Raw genomic sequence first — 15453 nt, 5'->3', positions numbered from 1 at the left:
GAATGACTAAATATACTCACGTACCACAGAATTAATTTAGTTTTTCAAATTAAAATAGATAAATTGCTGTAGTCAGAAGAACCTCTGAACATTTTAAAGGAAGAGAGGCAGGCACTTTAGTGGAGAAAAGCAACGGTATGTTAAGTGAATTCAGTGCAGTGTGAAATATTATGCCGTCCGGGAAGGAGCCATCCTTAACTCATGGCTAAGCTGAGGTGCCCAGCTGCTCGGCTTGAAGCTGGCACCGGGGCCCCGGCCCCCGCGTGGTTGCCCCAGGGCTGCCCCACGCAGGAGGCCCTCGAGCTGCACGCGCTGGGTCTGCGTGGGATGGGACCAGCAGCGTTGCTGCCCCCGGGCATTCCTCAAGCGCCACATCCAAAGTAATTACAGCCAAGTGCAGGCGAGGGAACCCTTGACACCAGAACACAAGCGCCCCAGTCCATCCGGACATCCACGCCCAAGGGCTCAAAGGGAATTTTCTCTCACAGCACCGGCGAGGATATACGAGAAGTCCTGGGCAGTGGTGAGGAACCGAGAAACTAGGAAAAAGAACTGACAGAACTAGAAAGATAAGCGTGCTCCTTGTGACTTCTACTCTGAAAGTGTCTTTATGTAGGAACAACATTTATGCACTTTCTATCTTTAAAAGAACTCAGAGAAGAAATAGGATCTCATCTACTGAGTACTAGTGGTTTAAAAGAGACTATTTCAAGATTAATTGCATTACTAATGCATTCTCTTCATCTGATGTCAGGTATATGTAACTTTTAAGTGAAGTATCTAATATTGTCATCTCTCTTGCATTTAATTAGACAGCAACGAATTAAAAGTTGGCTAGATAAAAAAAAATCACTGGAAATCACTATATATCTAGAAACTGGGTATTTAAACAAGCTGCTACTCTTGTCCTTTCTGCTCATACCCACAACCACTGGTGGAGGCAGAAGAGGGGAGTACGCAGACAACAACTTAAGCACAGCATAGAAAACAGACTTGAAGCTGAGAATTCAATATTGAAAGTGTCTCATATGGCCATAGGAGGCTTGTTTTTAGTTACACTTTTAGTTGGCATCTTCATTTTGTGATTACAAATATAGTGTGAAATAAATAGTTGTGTTATTTATTACTGGTACCAATTTGGGAGAAGATGCAGGTCCATGAGATGACAACATTGGAAGAAACTAGACAAACTAGAAACACTTGCAAAGTGATTGCTGGTGACAAATACTACCTGAAACATGAAGGGAAGAATTAAGAACAAAAAAAGCAAGCGAGCTACCAGAGGAAAGCATTCACTCCCTCACGAGCTCTGCCAAGCCCCCTGAACATGGATTAAGTAGATTGTTGGTGCTGGGCATCTTCTGGTGGAGACTGCTACGCTTCCGGAGGAAAAGGCATAATTGGTGGTATGTCCATTCTGAGCTCCAGTTCAGAGCTAGGCACATTATAATGTAAACCACTATTGATTTCAGTTCACTTTAATACTCTGGACTGTGAACTGTGGTGGTTGAGGGCTCCAATTCATAATCTCTGTCAGATTTAGCTGCCAAAATTATTTAATAACCACAAAGGTTATGAATAAGAGACCTGCAGAAATCATTTCAAAAGTGAAAGACGATCCAAAGAGGCAGGTACAATTTGAGGATATATATGGCAAATCAAAAGGCAAATTATCAACTAGTTCTTGTCCTAAAATGGACAGAGACAGTTTAATTGAATAGTAACCACAGCGAACTGGAAGCTCAAATTCTGACATGAAACTGCTGCCCAAGGGGCAGAGAGAGAAATGGGATGCAGGCAGCTGGCTGCGGTACCAGCACCTCCCCTCTGCGGGACCCGCGCTCTGGTCTCTGCACTGCCTTGAGGGCTGTGATCTGCTCTAAAGAGCACTCTCCCCTCAGAAGAGCAGAACAAACCCAAGCCCTAGCAGTTCACATCCAATTCTCAGGCCAAGTCCCCCTGCACAGCACAACTTGGGTGGCCAGGGTTGCCCAAAGTACTGCTGCTAAAGCATCTGGGACATGTACGTGTTGCATAAAGTCACCGTGGAGCTTTATGTGCTTTTGCTTCCCAAGTCTAGACCACAGAATTCAGACCATAAACTTCTCATAATCTTCTATTTAGATGTGCTCTCCAAACTACAGTGGTTTAAGTTCTTTGGCTGAGACCTAAAACCTATTTTAAACACAAGTGTTTAACAACCAAACCAACATAATTTACCAAGTTATGGAGTACTGGAAGGACTCATTCAGATTTAAATGCCTAGAAGTCTACTTAAGGATGAAATGAATCATGAGACTTCCACAAACAGAAGTCCATAGTCCAAAGGCAGCTATTTCCCAGCTACAGGCAGCTCCAATCTGAAATTAACTCTGCACCAAGACATTAAAAGAATGACATGGAATAAAGGAAAAAAATAAGGCCATTAGATGAACAATAAAAAAGCCCCCCCTCTCTATGAAAAATGAAAGTGCCGAAGGGAAAGTTCTTCATAGACAGGAAAACTAGATTATTTACCAGACTTCTCCCACCTGCAAGTCTTATTCTCATTGCCACCTCAAATAAGTCAATTTACATTGCCTAGTGTCACCCAGAAATGCTTCTCATGTATTATACAACTGACCAGATATCTGCTACATGCCTAGAATACCTCTCTGGTTAAAAACACCAAATCCAGCCTAAAACAATGTGATTCTACTGAAAGGAGAAAGCAGCCAGTCATAGCCCCCTTTTATTTGCCTTTATCTTTGCAACACTGAATGCAACGCGATTTCAGTGGGCAAGCACTGCTGCCATCCACACAGAAATACCTGGGTACGTGCAAGCACCTTCCCCAGGCCATGAACGTGGGCAAGTGGCCCAGGGGCAAGTGGCAGCAGCAGCAGGGACACAGGGAGCCAGGAACCGCCCAGTGCATAGCCTTGGGGAACCTGCTAATTCCCAGGGGCAAGACCAGCGGGTGACATATTTACAGTGGCACGGCCGAGGTAAATACTAATGAAACAATGTCAGAGCAGTGCCCACGAGGCTCAGGATCTCCTACAAGTGTTTTAAGGGAAACCTATGATCTCTCCTATCAAAAGCCACAGGAAGATCAGTAAGAATTAAAATTGACAATGTGCCAGAACCACCTAACTATAAAGCAGAAGGTCACTACAAATCCTCATTAAAGCTGTCTCACTGCTTTGGCCTGATTGAAATTTTTCAAACAGTGTATTATTACCACGAAGGTAAGGGCCGCAGCTGCCCTGCCACAACCTTTTCCAGGACCTTTGCTAGGAAAGGGAGATTTGAAATAAGGTGGATATCTGAGAAATTGCCTGAGGACAGCAAAAGGCTGCTTAATCAACTGCTCCAGTCTCCAGCAAAGAAGAAACTCTTACAGATGCTAAAGAAGTGTTAATGATAGATATTATAAAAGGGAACTGCTACAGTATATCTTCCAAGGACTGCAACAAAAGCCTTTGCTGGCAAAAGATCAAGAAAACAGGTTGCAAGTGCAGGACTCTATCTATAATAGAAGTACAATGTGACAGGTTTAAAATCCATAAGCTATGCTGGAGTACGTAGTTCAGAATCCCAATGACCCAGCTGGAACTGAAGTTGCTAAAAGCCTTGATATTTAACCACCACAGGGAAAAAAATAACAACAACAGCAAAAGCAGCACCTCTAATCTCTGCACATTTCCCCTCTCCACTGGACTTTATACTGGGGATCCCAGCAGCCCAATTAGCTTCTCCATAATCAGCTGCTTTCCACTGCCACTACTGGGAAGCTTCAGCAGATGTTAAGAGCAGAGAATATTCAACTGTAATAGAAAGGGAACAGAAAAGAAAAACAAAAATATGAAACTTGCCACGAGACAGAGTAGCAGCTGCAGGCGTGAAGGCTGCAATGATGGTGTCACCTGAGAACCCCTGGAGTTTGAGACAGTATTTCAGTGGTGATGGGGCTATTCATCTACAAAGTACAGCAAACTCCTCCCAGCCTCTCTATTCTCTTATTCTCTTGACATGTCTTCACTGCCTGTGCTATGCTGCTCTTTGCTCAGCACAACTGTTTTTTTTTCAATTCCCTGCCCAGCCAGAAAGACTTTCAATTTAGAGACTCCATAATTTTGATTTAAGAGAAAAAATTAACAAGAGTTAAATGTCTATGACCACAGTTTACATCTCCCTTGTAAGAAAATACACTCTGTATTAACAAAAGTCATTTAAACACATACAAACACATTTAACACACAGCTACAGCTCTGTTTTGTAGCTACAACATAACCAGAGTTTGTATTGCTTGCTTTTTAATCATCAGCCTTGCCATAATTTAGTCAGAGCTAAACCAGAACACAGCTTAAAACAGCTCAGTAAGGAAGAACAAAATAAAAGAATACCTAGAATTAGGTTTCATCCTTAAGTCTGAAGGAAGTTAAAAACTTGATAAAGTAGCCACCTTTTCACCTGAGTAGCCACCTGAGCCAACACCCTCTCTCCCGGCTCCCCAGACTCCCTCACACTTTGAAAAAGCTCAAAAGGGATGGATGACTAAAGAGCAGTATTTCATTGCCACCCATTGGGTTAGTCTAGAGGAGTATTAATCCATGTCTTTAACAATATCACTTTTTTTTTTTTTTTTTTTTTGGTATGTTACTGTTACAAGTATTTTGCACTCTACGAGTTCATACAAGGATTTTTGTTTTCTCCTTTGTATACAGTTATCTGTACGTAAAAAATCCACCTAACTTTATCTTGAAGCAAGCTCTGATTCACCCTTGTAGCAGTGAGATGAACAAAGCACAGGAGTTTCTCTCTGTTCTTTTAAATTCTGAAACTTGCCTAATCAGCTTCTCCTCTGTGCTTCAGAAATGAATATGAAATCTTATATCAGTTATGGTAAAAAGACTCAGAGAGAAAATCAGTGTTTATTCAAGAAGAAAAAAACAGTTAAGGATATTATATCTCAAAGTTTATTGCAAGCAACAGCAAGAACTACATGATCTTGATAACAGGTATTTTCAACCTCAAGTCAAGGGTACTTACTATATATTCTGTCGATATACTGTTAACCATGATTGATTTGGTCCTGTGACAGATAATCTATTATGCACTTATACTCCAACACTACTAAATCAAAGACAGTTTGTCTAGCAGAACAAAGTGACACAAAATAGGAGAAGGCACAAAGACAAAGGTACAGCTTTCTTTTCATTCAAACTTATCCTTCTACAAAGGAAAGAAATCAACATAGAGAAAAACTGTCATCAAGAAGCTAATTTGCATCAGTTCTGGAAAGAAAATGGGAATATTGTAAATAAAAACATACAGAGATAGAAGTAATAGAAGTTCTAGTAAAATAAGGGAGTTGCAAATAGACATGAAGAACAGAGGGTAAAGTAAACTTGCATTCACTGGGGGGACAGAACCAGGATCACCATTTCTGATTAGCTCCATCAGAAAGAAAAAAATTAAATTCTCTTGGGCTACCAGTTATCACAGTAGATGCTTTTGTGTTACTGCTTGATATAGGCTTGCAACTTTCACCTTATCCTCCTTCATATTCTTTCCTCATTTGATGCCAACATCTGCCTACAGACAAGATGCCTGGAGTTAGAATATATGGAGCAAGAAGATGCTAACATTGATATCCTAAAGCTAGAGCACTGAGCACCTCATGCCAACACAATCCACTACTTGATGAAAATTGAGTGCATTCATCCTTTCATCATTCACCCTTAATGCCCTGATGTCTGCAGTATCAGTAGCCTGTGGTACTAAAAAGCCAGCACAATTTTGTGAAGTAAGTGATATCTGTTACTCTGTCATTCCCCATAGCTTTTGGGGACTGAAGCCAGGCAGACTGATCAAACATAAAGGAACAATAGAGAACATAAAAAATATAAATAAAGAGGTACCCTACATGCGTAATAGCATTAACTTAAACCTGAAACTCAACACGCTGCTGAATGGCATTCATCTTCAAAGATAAACATGTTGTTATACCAGATTTTGAAATAACACCCATTGCCCTGAGATTGCTAAAAGGGTGACAGGCAAAAAAGCTGCAGAAGTCTCTGCAGCCTGTGACCAAGGCAGGGCTCCAAACTCATGGTGCTGAAGAGACTTTCCATCCACTACAGGCTGTGCCACAGCAACTACCTCTGAGCTGGCCTGTCCTTTGCAAAACACCAGTGTGTTTCACAGCTGCACAAACCCATTTTTGGCTGTACTGAAAGCATTTGATTGATATGCAGGGGTGTAGGGGGTTATTGATTAAAATCTTCCCCTTAGGCTTTTTCTCTTAAAAGCCTAAATGGCATGGGCCAAAACAAATTTCCTCATCTGACCACAGCCAAGCAAGAATAGCTCAGCCATGTACAGAAGCTGTGGAATATGTGACAAGGACAAAAAATCCTTGGAGAACAGTGAAATATTCTTCTGGAGACTGTGGCTCATCTCCCTCTCCATTTAATATTAACTATCTCAGCATGAATGTGGGACAGAAATAAATGGGTCACCCAGCAACACAGGACAAAAACTAAAATGAAATCATTTTACATGTTGGGATATGGTCAAGTTACAATATAGTCAACTAATTGAGTAGCCAGCACATATATCGGTGTTCAATTTCATTCTTCTCTTCCACTCCGAGTGTTACTTTTTTTTTAATACAGTGTACTAAAGTTTCATATAAATTTTATGTTCAAGCTCTGCAATGTGCCACCAAAGCAAAGCAGGGGGAACCATCAGAGCAGCAGCGATGCTGATCCATTTCATTTACGTACAGCCAGCCAAATCAAATTTACTTCAATTTGGAATGCATTGCCAATCTGAAAAATTTAATACTGGCTTCTTTCCTTTCTATTAATAGAGGCCATTAATAAGTAATATTTACAGATTCCTTCAAGACTTCACATCATCTCCACTATGTAAAACCCAATATTCTTGCATAGGCTGAACTACAGAGGACCTTTCAATGAAGACATATGGATGAAATCTTCAGTTTGCATCAAGTAAGATATCCTCAGAGATTTAATTAAACCCTTCCAACTTGGAATGGGCTGGGATGGTCCACAAATTTAAGATACGTTTATTTTCATATTAGGACTGACCCTCTGCATAACAACCTGATACTGTCACAAAAAAGGGAAAGAATTGGTCTCAATTTATACTCAAGTGTAAAGAAATTACTTGTTGCAGGTTATACAAAAAGCGAGAATCAAAGTCTGCATTTCCTGACAAGAACATCCAGGGATGGACTTGCCTCTCTCTTCCGCAAGAAGGCTTCCTCCCTGGTAGCCTGATTTACAAAGGATTTGCGTGGAATGGTGCTGTCATTTGCCCACAGTCAGTCATCTTGGCTGGTGTTCCTAAAAGGCAAAAAGAGAGAGAGAGAAAAAGGTCTCATTACACCAAGTGCAGAGTGATCTGAGAAAGACATCAATTCTGACAACTTTAACAATGCAAACGAATAAAAATGTATATTCACTTTTTTAGGTATTGTAAATAAAAGAGCAGACCATGCTTCACTCAACGGGGAACACTCACAGAATACAAACAGATCACAGACTATTTCTGTTGCCTAAAATAGGCAGAGAAAGAAGAGAGAGAAAACACATTAATTAAGAAAACAGAGTGCCTAAGCACCACATAAAGGGAGAAAATTCATCCAGGCTCCCTGCCGCCTCATCAGTGCTTCAGGTCAGAAGCACAAGGATTTTTTTTCGCATTGCTGACTGTCATAAGGCCACATCCCTAACCTCAAAAGTACTATTTTTAAGGAATGGCTCACGTCACTACCAGATGCTTCCTTTTCCAAGAACAAAAACAATGCCACAACAAAGGGCACAACCACTTGGAAGTAAGCCACTTCTGCATTTGATGTATGAATATAATCAATCCACAATCAATAGCTCCAGTCTATCTGCATCTCCAGCTTCTCTGCTCCGCAAGTAAGACTGTGAAAATAAATATAATTGCTGCATTCTTCACTGTATGCAAACGAGCTAAGGAGTAAAAGTGAATCCTTTACCATGGAAGCTTTAGCGCAACCATTGACTGAGATACAGAAAAAAAGAAAAAAACTGTCCACTGGACAACAAGATGACAGCCCCTTCACCAGAAGAGATGTTAAACTATGAGATATTTATTCATAGGCCAGCAGAGCTCCTACTTACCTGCTTACATGAGCTGTGCCCTCTGTCCTCTGCACTTCCACAATACACTGAAGTGCCAACCTCTCCAGTGAATTACATAGTTCCCCGGACTATGTACCTATCTATTAGAGGAACCATATTTATCTATTTGGGAACAACTACAATAAACCTGTCAGGGAATTAAAAAATATACCTAACAAGTCAAAAAAGAAAAGAAGTGTACATACAGGGCAGCCTTGTACACTTTAAGGCTTTCCTCAAGCAAATGCAATAAATATTGCAAAAGTGAGCGGTTCAGATCGCACACTGGATTCTCATGAAATCTCCCATCAGAAAGCACAAGAATTGTTTTTTTTTTTCTCTCAGCACAGCAAATGCAGGTCCGTGCTTTGGAAGTTGTTTGCAAAGAGACAGAAACTCACAGTTAAAGCTCGCTGCGCTTCACCAGCACAACTCACCTGCAAATGGGGCAGAGCACCCAAGGGAGCGGTAGGAAGTCATCTCTGCCAGTTAGGCAGCATTGCCCAAGTTTCCAAAGGAAGCAGACAGAATATCACGAGGAATCAGTTCAGTTTACCAGCTTCTGGTAGGTACCCAGGACTCCAGCCAACAGCTTGAGTTTCTTTTCTTTTTTCTTAGAAGTCACAAGTATGATCAGAGACAAGTTTTAGTAGCAGCTTAGAATTCAGGCTGCTCTAAATACCAACTAAAATTAAGAATTTCTGTTATAGATGTACAAGCATGACAAAAACATATAAACATGACAGCATAAGGCTTTTTATATACATTTACAGAGCTGAAGACTCAGACACTGTATCAGAGTAGCCTGAATGATGAAAAAGGTTCAAGCTCTGCTTAAACTTGATACTTAAACCATTAAAATGATCCATTTAAGAGAAAAGAAGCCATGTGCTCATCTGGCATGGGGCTTGCCTCTGCATTCAAAGTTTTGCATGAGTTCTCAAAGTAGTCAATAGTGTAAAAGCACATGTTGTATTAAACTCCAACAAATTATGTGGAACACCTTGCTTCCTGGCTGCACTGACCCTTGGATTTTCACACTGCTCCTGCATTAATCACTGCACTTCAGGGATTTTGAGATGTAGGCTGGTACTAACTGGGAAGTTATGGAGCTATCCAAATTTTTTAACTCATGACTTGAGTTTCAAGACTCCATTCTCTAAAGACATAAGCATCTGCTTTACACAGTATGGACTGATTTCTCTGGAAACCTTTCTGGAGGCAGGCCTAGATACTTGTTGCTCATGCCTTCTGTCATTCTATCACTTCTTTTTACTTTTACTATATATATGTATATATATATAGTATACTTTGCCTGTCGAGCCAGAATCAACATTCCTGAAATCAGTAGGGGATTTCAATAAATTTGGAAATATACAGGATTCTTCTCTAATTTGCTGTGGCATTTCTAATGCATTATAACCTAAGCTTTGCAAGGCTCCGTCTCAAAAGAAAATGTATAAAGTACACGTATCATAACGAAATAACTGTTGCATGCATGCCAAATTAATTTTCACTGGAAGTAATCATGTAACTAAGACATAACAGAGAGATAATTCAGTTTTTAGCAAACAAAATCAGTTTGTCTTATGTAGCATAAGAAAAGCTGGAAATAGCTCTGTTTTTAGAATCAGAAAGAAGTCTAGCTGACATATTGCAGACATATATACATGCCTATATTTGCATTTTGGTGGAAGCCATTCTCTTGCCTATTTTTGGTTAACTGATGTAAGCCAGTTATTATTATAGATGTCCAATACGTGGAGAAGACCTTGGAGTGAGTGTGTGTATGTGTGTCCAAGTTCTTCACTACCTCTTCCTCATGGCAATAACAGACTCTGAAGTTCTACCCACATCTTTATTAGGAGACTTTTTAAATAGAGTAGGAGACTACCAGTTTTCTAAAAGGAGACGCCAAATTTCCTAGCACCTCTGGGTCAGGAGGTGCTGGAGGTGCTATTCCAAGCTTCTGGAATAATCCAAATCATTTAATTACAGAAAATCCTTTTATAGAAACTACTGTTATACATGATTTTTAAACAGACAAATCTGCTTTCAGTTACATTAGAATAACCACACCAACTCCAATTATCTTACAGTATGAAAAATCAAAGACTTACCACTGTCCACTGGCTGCTATCTACGGCACAGAATGCTGCAGGCGTCAGGTTTAACTTATTTTTCCTGCTAAGAAAGAAAAATCTCCTCTAATCCTTTCAGTGACAAGATCTAATGTGTTAAGAATCAAAGTAACTTTCAAGAACTTATTTATTCCCTTGTGATTGCTTTTTTCTAATATGCCCTCTAAACTTTTACCAAAATCTAAACCACCAAGATCAAAATTGCTTAAATTAAAACACAACATTTCTAGCCTATTGATTTATGGCTGCTTAAATCATACTAAGTAACAAAAGCTTAAGAACCGTAACTTCCATATATATCTTTTTCAAAAGGCTTTTATTAAGCTTATGCTAAAATTTGCACTGAAGTATATCAGAATTTTTTTCTTAATGCGTAAAATCAATTAGGTTATTTCTCTACTACTTTCCAGCATTCTGGTAATTTTTTTTTTTTAATTACATCAAGAGTATTGGGCTAAAAGTGGAAAATAGTCTGTGATCAAAAATCAACTGTAAGTAGATATATCTGAACATCGCAAAATATGGCAATGTGTATCCTGTTTATTCTAATACTCATTCTTAACTCTTAGATATGTTCTCCTTTGGTATACATTTTCAAACAGTAGGGAAAAGGGTTAGAAAAGTTCCGGAACATTTCCAGAAGACAAATTATTTTAGAATAGACTATTTAAACGATTACAATCAACTAGAAAACACTAGGTATGATTTGCAAGATAGGTCTTTGAAAAGGAATTTTAAGCAGATATGTTTACTACCTCATTTTACATACCAAATTGAAAAATCTAATTTAAGAGACTGATGTCTTTAGGCTGTGTGTACAATAAATAGAGTGGATCCCCAGGGGCTCCAAATTCTGACCGTCTCACTAGTCTCCTCCGGAAGAATCTGTCAACTGTACCTCAGGCAGATACACGTGCTCAACTACCACAAATACTTACGTCCTAATTTTCCCATCTCTTAGTACCACTATTTAATTTTGAAAACTCTAGAATAAATTTAGATCACCTAATTCAGAACACAGAATTCATCAATATTTACTGAGGCAAACTGAATATATGCTTAAAGTTGCTTTGCATACATGCACAAGAACAGCAACTAGCTGCCTAAGAACTGATGACTGCACAGAAGAGTTCAGGGGACACCAACTATGCAGTGATCCATCTTAATTTTTAAGTAATTTGAACAAATGTGCCTGTATACTCAAACCAGCCTATGATATCTACTCACAACTGGTATATTTTTAAAATGTTTCTCAAATAACTTCTTTAATTATTTTCGAAGAAAATCTCACTTGTCCGAGGAAAGGGATAAGAAAAGTAAAAATTTCATACAAGTTATAAGGAACACACAATTTATCAGAATAGATGCGTTAGGTTTGATCATATCCTTGAAGTTTAGAGATTTAACTCCTGAAGATCTGATTTATTAAATCTAATCTTATTTTCATAGCTGTGATAAAGTTTTATAAATGATATAAAAGAGGTCTCTACCAGGAATGAACAGGAATCTGAACTATCTGATCAAGTAATAAAAATTCATTCCTCTGCCACAGTGTTAGATTTGCAAGGTTTACCTGAAAATTGATTGGTAAGTCTTCTTTTCCTATTTGAAGGTAATTGACCTTTTCTTCATAGTCTAACAGATGCGGGCCTTTTTTTCCTCATTAACATCTAGCTTCACTGTTAGCAAAAAAAAAGGGGGGGGGCAGATGGAACAATAACAAAAAAGAAAGTCAGGAAGAAGTTGAGAAATCTTTAACCATATTGTCTGATCATGTCAATGTTTTGTTATGCTCATCATTTACTATTACAACAGAAACGTTGACTCTGAGTTCCTCTAGTGTCATAAAAGCACTAAATGCAACTCAGATCTCCTTATGCTGGGATAATCCTGAGTGGCAGATACTCTGTTATCTAAAATAAGAACTTTGAAAGCATATTGTAATTCTGAAAACAAACCAACAAACAAACCCCTCTTATATCCTAGTCATATGCATTCAGATTGACTTGCGGGTACCTCCACTAAACATTTATGTCCTGAGACGATTGCAACAGATTGCTGGAAGTTGGATCACCAGTCATACATTTAACCAGTAACTATTTCGGATAGATCCATTGGATTTCTGAAATTATTTTGATAAAGAACATGCATAATCTGCAGAATTGTTTTTCAGAATAGCTTTTGCTCCTGCATGTCTTAACAATCTTACTTTTTTTGTTCTCTATCAATATTATGCAAGTGAAGATCAAGAACTACCTTTTCCCTGTGCTAAATACCCCTTAGACCAGTGAACTTCAACGTATCTGGCAGACTACGGGGTTGCCTCACATGCCTGCACAGTGATGAAGACAGAAAGCAGGCCACATCTTTTAGCTTATTTCCACCCTGAGGACCACTTTATGGGTATTACGCAAAATTATCTGAGGAGTTACTTTAAAGCACAAGTTGTGCTTGATAGACTGAATTCTTAACATTACCACCACCACATGCAATTGTGGCAAGTCCCTATGATATCTTGCGAATTTTAGAAATAACCTGAAAAGTTAAAAGGTACCCTATACCACTTTATTCATTAGTTATTTCAATTTATAAGTTATTTCATTAATACTCTCTATACAGAAATGAGTATAAATACTCATAATTCATAAGATTTCAAGAATATACTGTTTCCATTCTTCCAATAAATACTTCAAATTAAAACTGCTTTAGGTGTTTCTTACAGTGGAATAACTCCCTTTCTTTAGAGACTGTCATGCTATTTAGCTGTTTTAAAATTATGCTTTCCTGAGTATTTTAAAGCACACACTTTCCTGGATGCTGTATAAGAGTGATAATAACTCCTTAAACTTTCCCTATGTTTGAAGGAAAGTTTGAAGCACCTTCTGTTTCAAGAGAATTCTTCTCCTGTCTTATTCCTCACATATTAAATACTGCAAAAGGAAAAAGAAAAATAAGGATATTGCACATAAAGGAATTAGGTTTTCTTACACTTTGATGAATAAAATATACATTTCAACTAAATCAATTAGATGCTAAGTCCATGTAATTATGCTGAGTGGAAACTCAACTTGAATTTAACATGCTACAGAAACCATGCAGTTTACTTCTTTAAAAAGGCAGATTTTATCAGCAGCTAAAGGCAGTTCAATTAAAATTGAAGGCTTAACCACCCAGAAAGCTGCTGGCACTGTCTTGATGAGCCATAATCCTCATTGGGAATGCTTTGCAGTTAGCACTCAACAAAGAACCATGGCTGTTTTTTTCCAAAATGCCCACATTATTTGCAGATGTTACCTGTTGAGCACGTTCAGAAAAGGGCTGCAAGCTTTTGAAGTGCTCAGTAGATGAAGGGAGGAAGAAAGGTGAAGTCTGGATGCAGCTCCGCTACACAAGTGGCTCATTCTTCTCTCATGAAAGGTTTTGACCTTCATTCCTCTGTATACCCACAAATATTTTTTCTTCACATGTTTTTATTTTACCGACAGATTTCAATTTACTTCATATATCCAAGGAAAAGCCAAAGTAGATAGCCTAGTTAGCCTTTTACAAGGAGGTGACTAGTTCGTGTTATGTTGAAATGAAAGGTACAGTCATGGTAACCCAATCAATTATCTAAGCGAGTTTGATTCAATTCACTGTAGGTAACATCTTTGTTGAAATATCATCAATCATAAACAGTAAACAAATTATTTGCTACTTTTTTTTCTCCTCTCATTAAAAGCTCACAGGTTTAATGTAAACCAAAGTACTTGATTGTCTCTGCATGTCCATTTTCCTTCTCATCTTCCACCTGCTTAATTCAGTGTAAAAAAAGGTTTATGTCGTGATACTACAGACTTCTTTAGACAGAAACTATTTTCTTACTGTAAATAGATAGTGGCTAGCACCAGAGCTCCAATTTCAGCTGAGACATTATTGAAAAAAATGGTTCTCAGTTCATTAACTGTGATATTTTAATAATTAAAAATATGTAACAGATATCTCACTATTTATTATTACTTGAGAGTGTGACCAAATGTTTATGCTACTGTTTGGAACTGTGATAGGCTAAATATGTTCATGTCTGTTAATCAAATGCAAGGCATAATACTGAATAGAGATGCTCACTTTTTTCCCGAGTTTTAAATTTTCAAGCATTACTTACCTCAAAGAATCATGCAATGAGCACAGATTTTTTTTTTTTTTTTAGGTGGTATTGTTTGTCTTTTGCTTTCATCTTCTAATGCAGTAGCATTTCCAAGATTCCAAGTGTCCCATCCTCTCTTGTCATGGCATTCCTACAAGCAAAATTTCCTCCTCTACTGTTAGGGATTGCACCTCAAATAGGACTGACTCAGCCCCAAAGGAAACAATGACAGATGGGAAAGATGTGGGAAATGAGTGAGGAGAAAGAATAGGAAGTCACAGAAAAAAGAGAAATAGGGAAATGGAAGGAAGGAAAAAGAGCTTTTCAAATAAAAGGCTTATTTCAACTCATAGTTGCAGATGAGATGTTAGAGCTTTGAATTCATTTCGCTGAATTGCCTTGAACATTTTCTGTGGGTTTTGGGACATTTAGAGAAGTCAAAAAGGTTAAGTCTTCTACTGTATATAAGTAATTTCAGTGTTTTTAAGCCTGTATTCATCTCAAAAGGATTTTGTCCATCAAAGGAAGAAAGACAAGTAAAAATTCAAACTGGTAACTTTTTAGTGTTATATCTTTTTTTTCCTTGTAGGTATGATCATGGTAGCTTTTTTACTCTTATCTTTGAAGAAGAGACTACTGATGTATTTTCTATCCTTTCAAGTCACCTAATTTAGTATCTTCACTTTTTTTTTGATCTAATAATAACAATGAATAAGAGCAAGATTAATCCTTAAAGGGGGTAACACCAAGTTTTCTTTCTTTCTGCTTTTTTTTTTTTGGAAGTAGAACTTACCTTTCAAATTTTTTTCCCCACAAGAGAATACTAGGAGGAATTTTAATTAAGTATGAAGCTAAAATTAATTGTACTCTAGTACTTGCATAAGAATACACAATATTTTTACAGATTCTTTTGTTGCAATATACCCCTAAAAAGGGAGGTTACTAAGAATGCTTTCAGATTTCTCATTCATTGTACCTCATCTGAGCATGTCTAAACCCTTCTTCACAGAAGACGGAC

The 15453-nt window shown here is 38.2% G+C and overlaps 1 long non-coding RNA gene across 1 annotated transcript; it reads right to left on the bottom strand.

Annotated features, from left to right (window-relative positions):
- Positions 1-7272: 7272 nt before the first annotated feature.
- On the bottom strand, positions 7273-13732 carry LOC112948857. The gene is made up of 5 exons (XR_003249711.1): positions 13189-13732; positions 11883-11988; positions 10289-10355; positions 8606-8781; positions 7273-7361 (listed from the first exon to the last, which is right to left on the bottom strand). It is a non-coding gene; the product is annotated as an uncharacterized LOC112948857 (long non-coding RNA).
- Positions 13733-15453: the final 1721 nt, after the last annotated feature.

This window comes from Nothoprocta perdicaria, unplaced genomic scaffold, assembly GCF_003342845.1.
Source record: "Nothoprocta perdicaria isolate Ctin4 unplaced genomic scaffold, notPer1 scaffold_28, whole genome shotgun sequence".
NCBI lineage: Eukaryota > Metazoa > Chordata > Aves > Tinamiformes > Tinamidae > Nothoprocta > Nothoprocta perdicaria.
The sequence above is the reverse complement of the archived record's forward strand: the minus strand, read 5'-3'. Positions and strand labels throughout refer to the sequence as shown.